Source organism: Budorcas taxicolor, chromosome 14 (genome assembly GCF_023091745.1).
Source record: "Budorcas taxicolor isolate Tak-1 chromosome 14, Takin1.1, whole genome shotgun sequence".
Classification (NCBI taxonomy): Eukaryota; Metazoa; Chordata; class Mammalia; order Artiodactyla; family Bovidae; genus Budorcas; species Budorcas taxicolor.
This window is the reverse complement of record NC_068923.1, coordinates 39049631-39061579: the sequence shown is the minus strand read 5'-3', so window position 1 is coordinate 39061579 and position 11949 is coordinate 39049631. Positions and strand designations below refer to the sequence as shown.

At 36.0% G+C, this 11949-nt stretch overlaps 1 non-coding gene across 1 annotated transcript; it reads right to left on the bottom strand.

The window, feature by feature from the left end:
- Nucleotides 1–9686: 9686 nt before the first annotated feature.
- On the bottom strand, nt 9687–9813 carry LOC128059722 (U6atac minor spliceosomal RNA). The gene has a single exon (XR_008200644.1). It is a non-coding gene; the product is annotated as a U6atac minor spliceosomal RNA (small nuclear RNA).
- Nucleotides 9814–11949: the final 2136 nt, after the last annotated feature.

Genomic DNA, 11949 nt, shown 5'->3' with positions numbered 1-11949 from the left:
GGAATTAATGAAAAGACACATTCTTTTCCAACAAAGCTGACTAAGGTCAAGCTTTCATTCTTCTCCACCAAATACTCAGCTTTTGATTTCTATACTTAATTGCTTTTTAGTATTTTTCAATAATGATGGGGTCACTAGCTTCTAAGAGAGAAAGAAAATGGAAAATACAGCTACAGGAGTTTGCAATTTATAGAAGTGATATTGGCCAAAACAATAGTATATGCTAGCAATTCTTGGTCAATACCAGCTAGAATATTTATTACTCTTTTCAGTTTATCAACTTAATCTCAAAATGGCAGAAATTCATATTTTGGAATCTCAAATTACACTTCAATTCTCTATGATTTCTATTTTGATGTCATGATTTTGGAAATACTTCTCCCTTTTATTTCATAAGACAAACAGATTTTCAACACATTGCTGGAAACAAAATGATTCTTGTGACCTATAAATAATAAGCATGCTCCCTCTACATGAGGGAATATCTTCAGATATTTTGGAATGTGCAAATATATTAGAAATTTGACAATATGAAGTACAAATGATTATTTCTAAATATTTTATTATAGTTTATTATTTTATATTTATATACTATGTATTAACTATATAGTTAATAAATGATGGAGATATATTTATACTAATATAAATTATTTTATATTATTTTTAAAAGATTTCAATGGAGTAGATAACTTCTTCCATCTCTTTATGATTTATAAAGAACAGTCCTTAATTTCAATGGACTCAAATTTACTTTTATCCCATTGAAAAGCAATTCTTTTCTTATTTTGAACAGACATGGAAATTCTGTATTTCTTCTGTTAACTTTAGCACCTTTTTGTTAATATCTCACTATTTGATTACTTATTTGTGTATTCTATGAGGTAGAGATACAATATTACTTTTCTCCTCATGGTGAACCATTTTCTCCATGATTATGAAACAGTCTCAGTGATTTGTAATGCCAATTCTTTTATTTACCAAGTTTGCATGAATGGATGATTGTTATCTGGCCTCTCTATGCTGCTTTATGACTATTGGTTTATTCATCTTCCTTTACTACATTGTTTTATTGCCATGATATTTTTGTAGGTTTTATACTATGGTAGGTGCTTCTTCTCAATTTGCTTTTGTTTTTACTTTAAAAAAATTGCCTTAGATACTCACAGAATTTTTTCATATGAGTTTTTTATTCAGTTTTCTTTTTCTTTTTTAGATATTTGGGGCAGATATATACAAGTGATTGCTTTTATTAGATTGATCTTGTATTCAGCAGCCTTGATGAACTCAACTTTTTATTTCAAGTTCCTCCTAAAAATCTTAGTGTGAAGTGACTTGAATTTGAGGGTGTGAGGGTGCAGTAGGAACTGACTTCTTTGAAATCTTGAATTATCCCAATCAAGAATAAGATCTTTTCAATAGAATTTACTTACATGTTCTTCTATGTCATTAAATGGAGTTTAACTCTTTTTTCAGGATTCCCTGTTGTTTTTTTAATATTTAATTTATATTTTACTTTTTAAATTTTATCTATAATTGTTTTTGAGGGAATTGAGAAAAGCAGTTGAAATTTTAAGGTGGTCTTTTATCTGGCCAATCTTGCTTAAGTTTTCTGTAGTTTTGAAGGAATCAAAAACTATCCAGGATTAGAGAGTGCAAATCAGTTCTCAGTGAAAAAGCAAAAAGCAGCCAGGCCATTAATCAGCATGGTAGGGAAGACACAGATAAAGTCAGCGGCAAAGTTAACAACCTTGTATCTACAAAGGTCATGCCACAGTTGTAAAATGACGTCAAGAACGCACTTTGAGTGATCACTGCTTTCTTCCCAATGATGCACCTCATCTGTTTTGCTATTAAGCATAGGGGATTCCAAATTATTTAGCCATTAATTTAAGAAAGCACAAAATCCCTAGCTCATGCCTGCATCTTTCAAGTTCTTCTTAAAAACAAGCCAGTTGAGATTCATCCTTACTTCCCTCAGACTTCCTCAGTGTCCTTCAGAAAGAATCCAAGCCTAGCCCAAGATGAATCCCTTCTACCTCTTGTTTGACAGCATTCCATGTTCCTCTAGAATATTTTTCCCAAATGGAAGCACAACAACAACAACAATGAATTTTTTATCAGACTACAGACTAATTAAGCTTTAGAAATCTTATTAGCTTCTCTGCTCATTCTGATTGGGTTTCTGTAAATATGCTCAAGTATTCTTTTCCTTCATGCCTCATCACTTTTCTTTCCCAATTACATTGTCCAAGACCTAAACATTACTATGCTGGGCAAAAACAAAGAGAGTGATCATCCTCAACTAGTTCCCTGTCTTATTAGTGGTTAGAAACCATATCCAACTCCCTATTCTTAAAGATATTGTTTAAATATATCTGACTCCTTGTCTTAAAGGAAATTATTATTTTTTCTTTCTTGGTTAAATATGTTTGGTAAAAATTTTTGCAACTGGACCTTTATTAAGTTAAGAAGGTCCCTTCTTTTCCTTGTTTTATCATTCATCACTTAATTTTTTAAATCATATATTAAAGTTAACAATTCATGTTTCTTTATCTACTGAAGTTTTCCTGTTATTTTTGAGCATTTCCTAATGAGAAACCATTCCTGGGATCCTGGAATAATCCAAAATGTATAAAGATGTGGTATTTTTAAATACACTTTTTGTATCTCATTGTACTTTTAATTTGCAATTCCTTAATAACTAATGAATAATGAGCATTTTAATGTGCTCTTTGGTCATTTATATATCTTCTTTTCAGTGGAGTGAAGAATTAACTTTTACATTCTGGATAAGAAAGCTTCAAATGTATATCCTTCCAATCTATGACTTGCCTTTTAATTTTCTGATAGTGTTTTGAAGAGCAAAAGGTTTTCATTTTGATGCAGTCTAATTTATTAATAAATTTTAAGATTTTAAATATTTAAATATTAGTAAATATTAATATATACCTATGGTTTGGTGGTTTTTGTGTCCTATCTGAGAAATCTTAGCCTAAACAGAGGTTTAATGATTTCTCTCCTATTTTAACTTATAGAAAATTTATAGTTTTTTGTTTCATGTTTCAGTCTATGATGCATGTTAAATGAATTTTCATTTGTGATGTGATGTAGAAATTAGAGTTTATTATTTTTCTTTAAAAATATTTAATTGTTTCAGCAACATTTGCAACAGGTGCAAATAGATGGGGAAACAGTTGAAACAGTGACAGAATTTATTTTGGGGGGCTCCAGAATCAGTGCAGATGGTGACTGCAGCCATGAAATTAAAAGACTCTTACTCCTTGGAAGAAAAGTTATGATAGCATATTCAAAAGCAGAGACATTACTTTGCCAACAAAGGTCCATCTAGTCAAGGCTATGGTTTTTCCAGTAGTCATGTATGGATGTGAGAGTTGGACTGTGAAGAAGGCTGAGCGCCGAAGAATTGATGCTTTTGAACTGTGGTGTTGGAGAAGACTCTTGAGAGTCCCTTGGACTGCAAGGAGATCCAACCAGTCCATTCTGAAGGAGATCAGCCCTGGGAGTTCTTTGGAAGGAATGATGCTAAAGCTGAAACTCCAGTACTTTGGCCACTTCATGGGAAGAGTTGACTCATTGGAAAACACTCTGATGCTGGGAGGGATTGGGGGCAGGAGGAGAAGGGGACGACCGAGGATGAGATGGCTGGATGGCATCACTGACTCGATGGACGTGAATCTGAGTGAACTCCGGGAGTTGGTGATGGACAGGGAGGCCTGGTGTGCTGCGATTCATGGGGTCGCAAAGAGTTGGACAGGACTGAGGGACTGAACTGAACTGAACTGAACTGCCATTATCTTCATTATTCCACCCCACCCCACCCCTGGCCTCAGGTCAAACAACAGGGAGGGAACACAGACCGCCATCAATAGAAAATTGGATTAAAGATTTGCTGAGCTAGGCCCAGCTCATCAGAACAAGCCCCAATTTTCCCCCCAGTCAGTCTCTCCCACCAGGATGCTTCCATAAGCCGCTTATCTTTATCCATCAGAGGGAAGCATGAAAATCACAGTCTCAAAAAACAACAGAATGATCTCTGTTCATTTCCAAGGCAAACCATTCAATATCACAGTTATCCAAGTCTATGCCTCTACCAGTAATGCTGAAGAAGCTGAAGTTGAACAGTTCTATGAAAACCTACAAGACCTTTTAGAACTAACCCCCCAAAAAGATGTCCTTTTCATTATAGGGGACTGGAATGCAAAAGCAGGAAGTCAAGAGATACCTGGAGTAATAGGCAAATTTGGCCTTGGTGTACAGAATGAAGCAGAGCAAAGGCTGACAGAGTTTTGCCAAGAGAATGCACTGGTCACAGCAAACACCCTCTTCCAACAACACAAGAGAAAACTCTACACATGGACATCACCAGATGGTCAATACCAAAATCAGATTGATTCTATTCTTTGCAGCCAAATATGGAGAAGCTCCATACAGTCAGCAAAAACAAGACCAGAGGCTGACTGTGGCTCAGACCATGAACTCCTTATTGCAAAATTCAGACTGGCTCAGAGGCTAAAGAGTCTGCCTGCAATGCAGGAGACCTGGGTTCGATCTGTGGGTCGGGAAGATACCCTGGAGAAGGAAATGGCAACCCACTCCAGTATTCTTGCCTGGAGAATCCCATGGACGGAGGAGCCTGGTGGGCTACAGTCCATGGGGTCGCAGAGTCAGACATGACTGAGGGACTTCACTTTCTTTCTTTCAGGGAAAACCACTAGACCATTCAGGTATGACCAAAGATGGTCAACACCGAAATCAGATTGATTATATTCTTTGCAGCCAAAGATGGAGAAGCTCTATATAGTCAACAAAAACAAGACCAGGAGCTGACTGTGGCTCAGATCATGAACTCCTTATTGCCAAATTCAGACTTAAATTGAAGAAAGTAGGGAAAACCACTAGACCATTCAGGTATGACCTAAATCAAATCCCTTATGATTATACAGTAGAAGTGAGAAATAGATTTAAGGGCCTAGATCTGACAGATTGAGTGCCTGATGAACTATGGAATGAGGTTCATGACATTGTACAGAAGACAGGGATGAAGACCATCCCCAAGGAAAAGAAATGCAAAAAAGCAAAATGGCTGTCTGGGGAGGCCTTACAAATAGCTGTGAAAAGAAGAGAAGCGAAAAGCAAAGGAGAAAAGGAAAGATATAAGCATCTGAATGCAGAGTTCCAAAGAATAGCAAGAAGAGAGATGAAAGCCTTCTTCAGCGATCAATGCAAAGAAATAGAGGAAAAGAACAGAATGGGAAAGACTAGAGATCTCTTCAAGAAAATTAGAGATACCAAGGGAACATTTCATGCAAAGATGGGCTTGATAAAGGACAGAAATGGTCTGGACCTAACTTAAGCAGAAGATATTAAGAAGAGGTGGCAAGAATACACAGAAGAACTGTACAAAAAAGATCTTCACGACCCAGATAATCATGATGATGTGATCACTCATCTAGAGCCAGACATCTTGGAATGTGAAGTCAAGTGGGCCTTAGAAAGCATCACTATGAACAAAGCTAGTGGGGGTGATGGAATTCCAGTTGAGCTATTTCAAATCTTGAAAGATGATGCTGTGAAAGTGCTGCACTCAATATGCCAGCAAATGTAGAAAACTCAGCAGTGGCCACAGGACTGGAAAAGGTCAGTTTTCATTTCAATCCCAAAGAAAGGCAACGCCAAAGAATGCTCAAACTACCGCACAATTGCACTCATCTCACACACTAGTAAAGTAATGCTCAAAATTCTCCAAGCCAGGGTTCAGCAATACGTGAACCGTGAACTCCCTGATGTTCAAGCTGGTTTTAGAAAAGGCAGAGGAACCAGAGATCAAATTGCCAACATCCACTGGATCATCAAAAAAGCAAGAGAGTTCCAGAAAAACATCTATTTCTGCTTTCTTGACTATGCCAAAGCCTTTGACTGTGTGGATCACAATAAACTGTGGAAAACTCTGAAAGAGATGGGAATACCAGACCACCTAACCTGCTTCTTGAGAAATCTGTATGCAGGTCAGGAAGCAACAGTTAGAACTGTTAGAACAGTATGGAACAACAGACTGGTTCCATATAGGAAAAGGAGTACGTCAAAGCTGTATATTGTCACCCTGCTTATTTAACTTATATGCAGTGTACATCATGAGAAACGCTGGACTGGAAGAAAGACAAACTGGAATCAAGATTGCTGGGAGAAATATCAAGAACCTCAGATATGCAGATGATACCACCTTATGGCAGAGAGCAAAGAACTAAAGAGCCTTTTGATGAAAATCAAAAAGGAGAGTGAAAAATCTGGCTTAAACTTCAGCATTCAAAAAACTAAGATCATTGCAACTGGTCTCATCACTTCATGGCAAATAGATGGTGAAACAATGGAAACTGTGACAGACTTTATTTTGGGGGCTCCAAAATCACTTCAGATGGTGACTGCTGCCATGAATTTAGAAGGCACTTGCTCCTTGGAAGAAAAGCTATGACCAACCTAGACAGCATACTAAAAAAGCTAGAAACATTACTTTGTCCAAAAAAGGCCATCTAGTCAAAGATATGGTTTTTCCAGTAGTCATGTATGGATGTGATAGCTGGACTATAAAGAAAGCTGAGCACCAAAGAATTGATGCTTTTGAACTGTGGTGTTGGAGAAGATTCTTGAGAGTCCCTTGGACTGCAAGGAGATCCACCAGTCTATCCTAAATGAAATCAGTCCTGAATATTCATTGGAAGGACTGATGCTGAAGCTGAAACTCCAGTACTTGGCCACCTGATGCGAAGAACTGGCTCTTTGGTAAAGACCCTAATGCAGGAAAAGATTGAAGGCAAGAGAAGAAGGGGATAACAGAGGATGAGATGGTTGGATGACATCACTGACTCGATGGACATGAGTTTGAGCAAGCTCTGGGAGATGGTCATGAATAGGGAAGACTGGTATGATGCAGTGCATGGGGTAGCAAAGATCTGAACACGGCTGAGTGACTGAACCGAATTGCATGCAAATATAATTGTTGTACATTGACCTCACATCTCAGAAACTATGAAGTTTCTTTTGTAAATTTAAAAAAATGCTTTACTTATATAATAATGAGGTCTAAAAATACATTTTTCCTTAAATTTAAGGAAATTTTAAAGTTTGTAAATTTTAAAAAATGCTTTACTTATATAATAATGAGGTCTAAAAATACATTTTTCCTTATTCACTTTCAATATTTGACTTTAATTTTTGTAAATTTTAAAAAATGCTTTACTTATATAATAATGAGGCCTAAAAATATGTTTTCAATATTTTGTCTTTAATTTTTGTAAAATTTAAAAAATGCTTTACTTATATAATAATGAGGTCTAAAAATACATTTTTCCTTATTCATTTTCAATATTTTGACTTTAATTTTTTATCTCCTTAGTGAAGTGGTAAGGCTTCTAGTAGAGATCAACATACATTTAGTTCTATTCAAAATATTCAATAAGACATTCAATCCAAATATTCTTAAAATTTTGTCCTATCAAAAACATCCATGAGCATATTTATCCAGGCCAAATTGTTCCTGATATTTGTAGTAAGATCCATGGTTAGAAAATGTGACTGGGTTCAAAAAGCACTTAATGTTTATGCTTTTGGCTTACAGGATTAATACATATAAAATAGTATAAAGTTTCATTGATGCAATAATTGTGTTGTGTCTCTTTTGGTAATAATAACTATTTTTGCTTTGGTGAAGCTAGTGGTAAAGAGCTTGCCGGCCAATGCAGGAGACATAAGAGATGTGGGTTCAATCCCTGGCTCAGGAAGATCCCCTGGAAGAGAAATGGCAACCCACTCCAGTATCTTTGCCTGGAGAATCCGAAGGACAGAGAAGCCTAGCAGGCTAAAGTCCAGGGAGTTGTGAAGAGTAGGACGTGACTGAGGGAATTAGCACTCACACAAAGCTACCTGTTAATGGCACATAGAGTTAGGTATATGGGTCAATATTGAACTCTTGCAGAAGAATGGTATTTACATTAAATATGTGTACAAAGGAAGAGTCCTACAGTTAAAGAAATGCACAGAAAAAGAGGGCTTCCCAGGTGGTGCTGGTGGTAAAGAACTCGCCTGTCAAAGCAAGAGATAAGAGATGCAGGTTCAACCCCTGGTTTGGAAAGATAAAGCTCCAATACTTTGGCCACCTGATGCAAAGAGCTGACTGATTGGAAAAGACACTGATGCTGGGAAAGATTGAGGGCAGGAGGAGAAGGGGACGACAGAGGATGAGATGGTTGGATAGCATCACTGACTCAATGGACATGAGTTTGAGTAATCTCTGTGACATGATAAAGGACAGGGAAGGCTGGCATGTTGCAGTCCATGGTATCGCAAAGAGTTGGGCATGACTGAGTGACTGAACAACAACAGAAAGAAAAATTAATGCAGTGGAAGGTTGGTATAGCAAATTTCAAGAATTGGTGAAGTGAAAATAGTTATGCCTCATCCTTCAATTTGGAGATTTATTGAAGTATTTTACAAATTGAACAGCAAAGCAATGAGCAAATTATCACTCAGGGCCTTGATAGTCACACTCAAATACTGCCAACAACTTCACAATACTTGTTAAGTTAAATTTGCAAAACCAAAATTCTTAATAGGTATAATGAATATAAAGCCAATAATCAGGTCAATATATGTGTGTGTGTGCTCAGTCGTGTCTGACTCTGCAAATCCGTGGACTGTAGCTCACTGGCAGAGGACGGCTCCTCTGCCCTCCAGGTTCCTCTGTTTATGGAGTTTTCAAGGCAAGAATACTGGAGTGGGTTGCCATTTTCTATTCCAAGGGATCTTCCTGATCACTGGCCTCAAGAGTAACCATGCTGAACTTCATGATGAAGAACAAGAATAAATCTGAAACTCAGAATTCATAATGAATTACAATAAAAATAATTTAAATAAATACAATAAAGTTAAATGTTTATGTTATTTAACAAATCATTGACCAAATGTTTCAAAGGACATTTAGAACAAGACCAAATTTAAAAGATATTTTTGGCACAAACCAAACATCTTAATGGAAGTTTTGGCTAGAACCAAGCATCTCAATGGATGTTTTGGACAGGACCAAATTTCAAGAACTGTTTGGCATGGACCAAATGTCTCAATGGATATTTTGTTCTTCTTTCTCAAGATTGTTTTGGCTATTCCCCATCGTTTGTGGTTTCATACAGATTTCGGATTATTTGTTTTAGTTCTACGAAATGTGCTATTGGAATTTTAATAGGGATTGTATTGAATTGGTAAATTGCTTTGGGTAATATGGACTTTTTTTGCTTTATTTTTTTAAAATTTATTATTGTTTTTACTTTACAATATTGTATTGGTTTTGCCACGCATCAACATGAATCTGCCATGGGTGTACATGTGTTCCCGATCCTGAACCCCCCTCCCACCTCCCCCCGACATCATCCCTCTGGGTCATCCCAGTGCACCAGGCCCAAGCATCCTGCACCCTGCATCGAACCTAGACTGGCAATTTGTTTCTTATATGATATTATACATGTTTCAATGCCATTCTCCCAAATCATCCCACACTTTCCCTCTCCCACAGAGTCCAAAAGACTGTTCTATACATCTGTGTCTCTTTTGCTGTCTCGCATACAGGGTTATCGTTACCATCTTTCTAAATTCCATATATATGCGTTAGTATACTGTATTAAAAACTGTGGTTAGATGCCATGAAGAAGGTGGCAATGCCTTAACTGTATGCGTGTTGTCAGGCCTGAGAGCCTCTTCCATCCTTGTCAAGGGGAGTGCTAACCTTCTTTCCTTTCATATGGACATTTTAACATTATTCTTCCAATCCAGGAGCATGAACTATCTTTGTTTATTTGTACCTTCTTCTTCAATTTGCTTTACCAGAGTCATAGTTTTCAATGTATTTGTCTTTCATCTCGTTGGTTAAATTAATTCCTAGTTATTTTATTCTTTTTGATATTATGGATTTCTGGTTTTGTTTCCTGCAATGAAATTCATTCATTAGTTCTAACAGTCTTTTTTTTTCTTTTTAGTAGAGTCTTTGGGATTCTTTCTATATAATATCATGTCATCTGCAAATAGTGATAGTTTAAATTTATCCTTTCTAATTTGGCTGCATTTGCAAGCCTAGCCTTGTGTAACTGCAGCGGCTAGGCTTTCCAATACTGTGTTGAAAAAATAGGCCAAGAATGGGCATTCTTGTCTTACTGTTGATCTTAGAGGAGAAGTTTCAGTTCTTATCAGAGTATGGTGTCAACTGTGAATTTGTCATACATGGACTTTGTTATGTTGAAGTACCTTTCCTCTCTGCCCATGTTAAGAAAAGCTTTATCATAAATGGTTCTTAAATTTTGTCAAATGCTTTTATTTTGCATCTATTGAAGTGATTCTATGATTTTTATTCTTTTATTTTGTTATTACAGTATGACGTTTCATGTTGATTAATTTGCAGATGTTGAGCCATCCTTGCATCCCTGGAAAAAAGCCCCACTTAATGATACTGTGTGATCTTTACACATATCGTTGGATTTGGTTTACTAGTATTTTGTTGAAGATTTTGGCATCTATTATCCATCAAGGATATTGGTTCATAGCCTGTGTGTGTGTGTGTGTGTGTGTGTGTGTGTGCACTATCCTTGTGGAGTTTTGGTGTCAGGGTAATGCTGGCTTCATAACATGTATTTGGAAGGTGTTCTTCCTTTCATATTTTTGGAAGAGTTTGAGAATAAGTATTTAATCTTATTTGAGTATTTTGTAGAGTACTCCAGTTAAACCATCTGTTACCTGGGCTTTTCTTTGTTAGGAGATTTTTGATTACTGTTTCATTCTCCTAACTAGTATTTGGTCTATTCAGATTTTTAATTTCTTCATGATATATCTTGAAAGATTTGTTTCTAGGACTTCATCCATTTCTTCTCAGTTATCCTGTTCATTGCCATGTAATTCTTCGTCTCTTATGATCATTTATATTTCTATAGTAACAGAGTAACTTCTCCTCTTTTATCTCAGATATTGAGCCTTTTTATTCTTGGTTAATCTAGCTAAAGATTTGTCAATTTTATTTACCTTTCAAAGAACTAGCTCTAACTTATATTAATCTTTTATTTTTTTTTAGTTTATTTTATTTACTTCTACTCTGATTAATTTTTTTTTTCCCCAATAACTAATTTTGGAATTTGTTCTTCCTTTTCTCATTCTGTTAGGTACAAAGTTAATTTGTTTAAAATTTTTTTTTCTCATTTCTTGAGGTAGATTTTGGTACATCGTATTTATGGTTTTGTTTCAAGGCATTTTTAATTTCTCTTTTGATTGCTTTAGTGATCCAGCGATTGCTCAGTATCACATTGTTTTTTCTTGTGATTGATTTCTAGTTTCATACCATTGTGATCAGAGAAGATGCCTGTTATGATTTTCTTTATTGAGTATATTGCTTTGTGACCTAACGTGTGATTTGTCCTAGATCACTTGAGAAGAATGTGTGTTCTGATGCTTTTAGATAGTAGGTTCTGTAGATTATCTATGAAGTACATTTGGTCTAGTGATTTCTTAAGTACAGTATTTCCTTACTGATTTTCTGTCTAGATGATCTATCCACTGGTATAAGTAGGGTGTTAAAGTCCCCCACTATTACTGATTTGCTTTCAAATTCTTCTTTTAAGTCCTTTAATGCTTTATGTATCATGCTGTCTTCTGATGGATGCATATACATTTTTAAAGGTTGTATTTTTGGTTCTCTGTATATAATACATTGTTCTTTGATTGCTTTTAAAGTCTCCCTTTAGTATAATTTGAAATATCATTGGCATAATTTTATACAAAAAAGATCTTCAAGACCCAGATAATCATGACAGTGTGATCACTCACCTAGAACCAGACATCCTGGAATGTGAGGTCAAGTGGGTCTTAGGAAGCATCATTACAAACAAAGCTAGTGGAATTGAT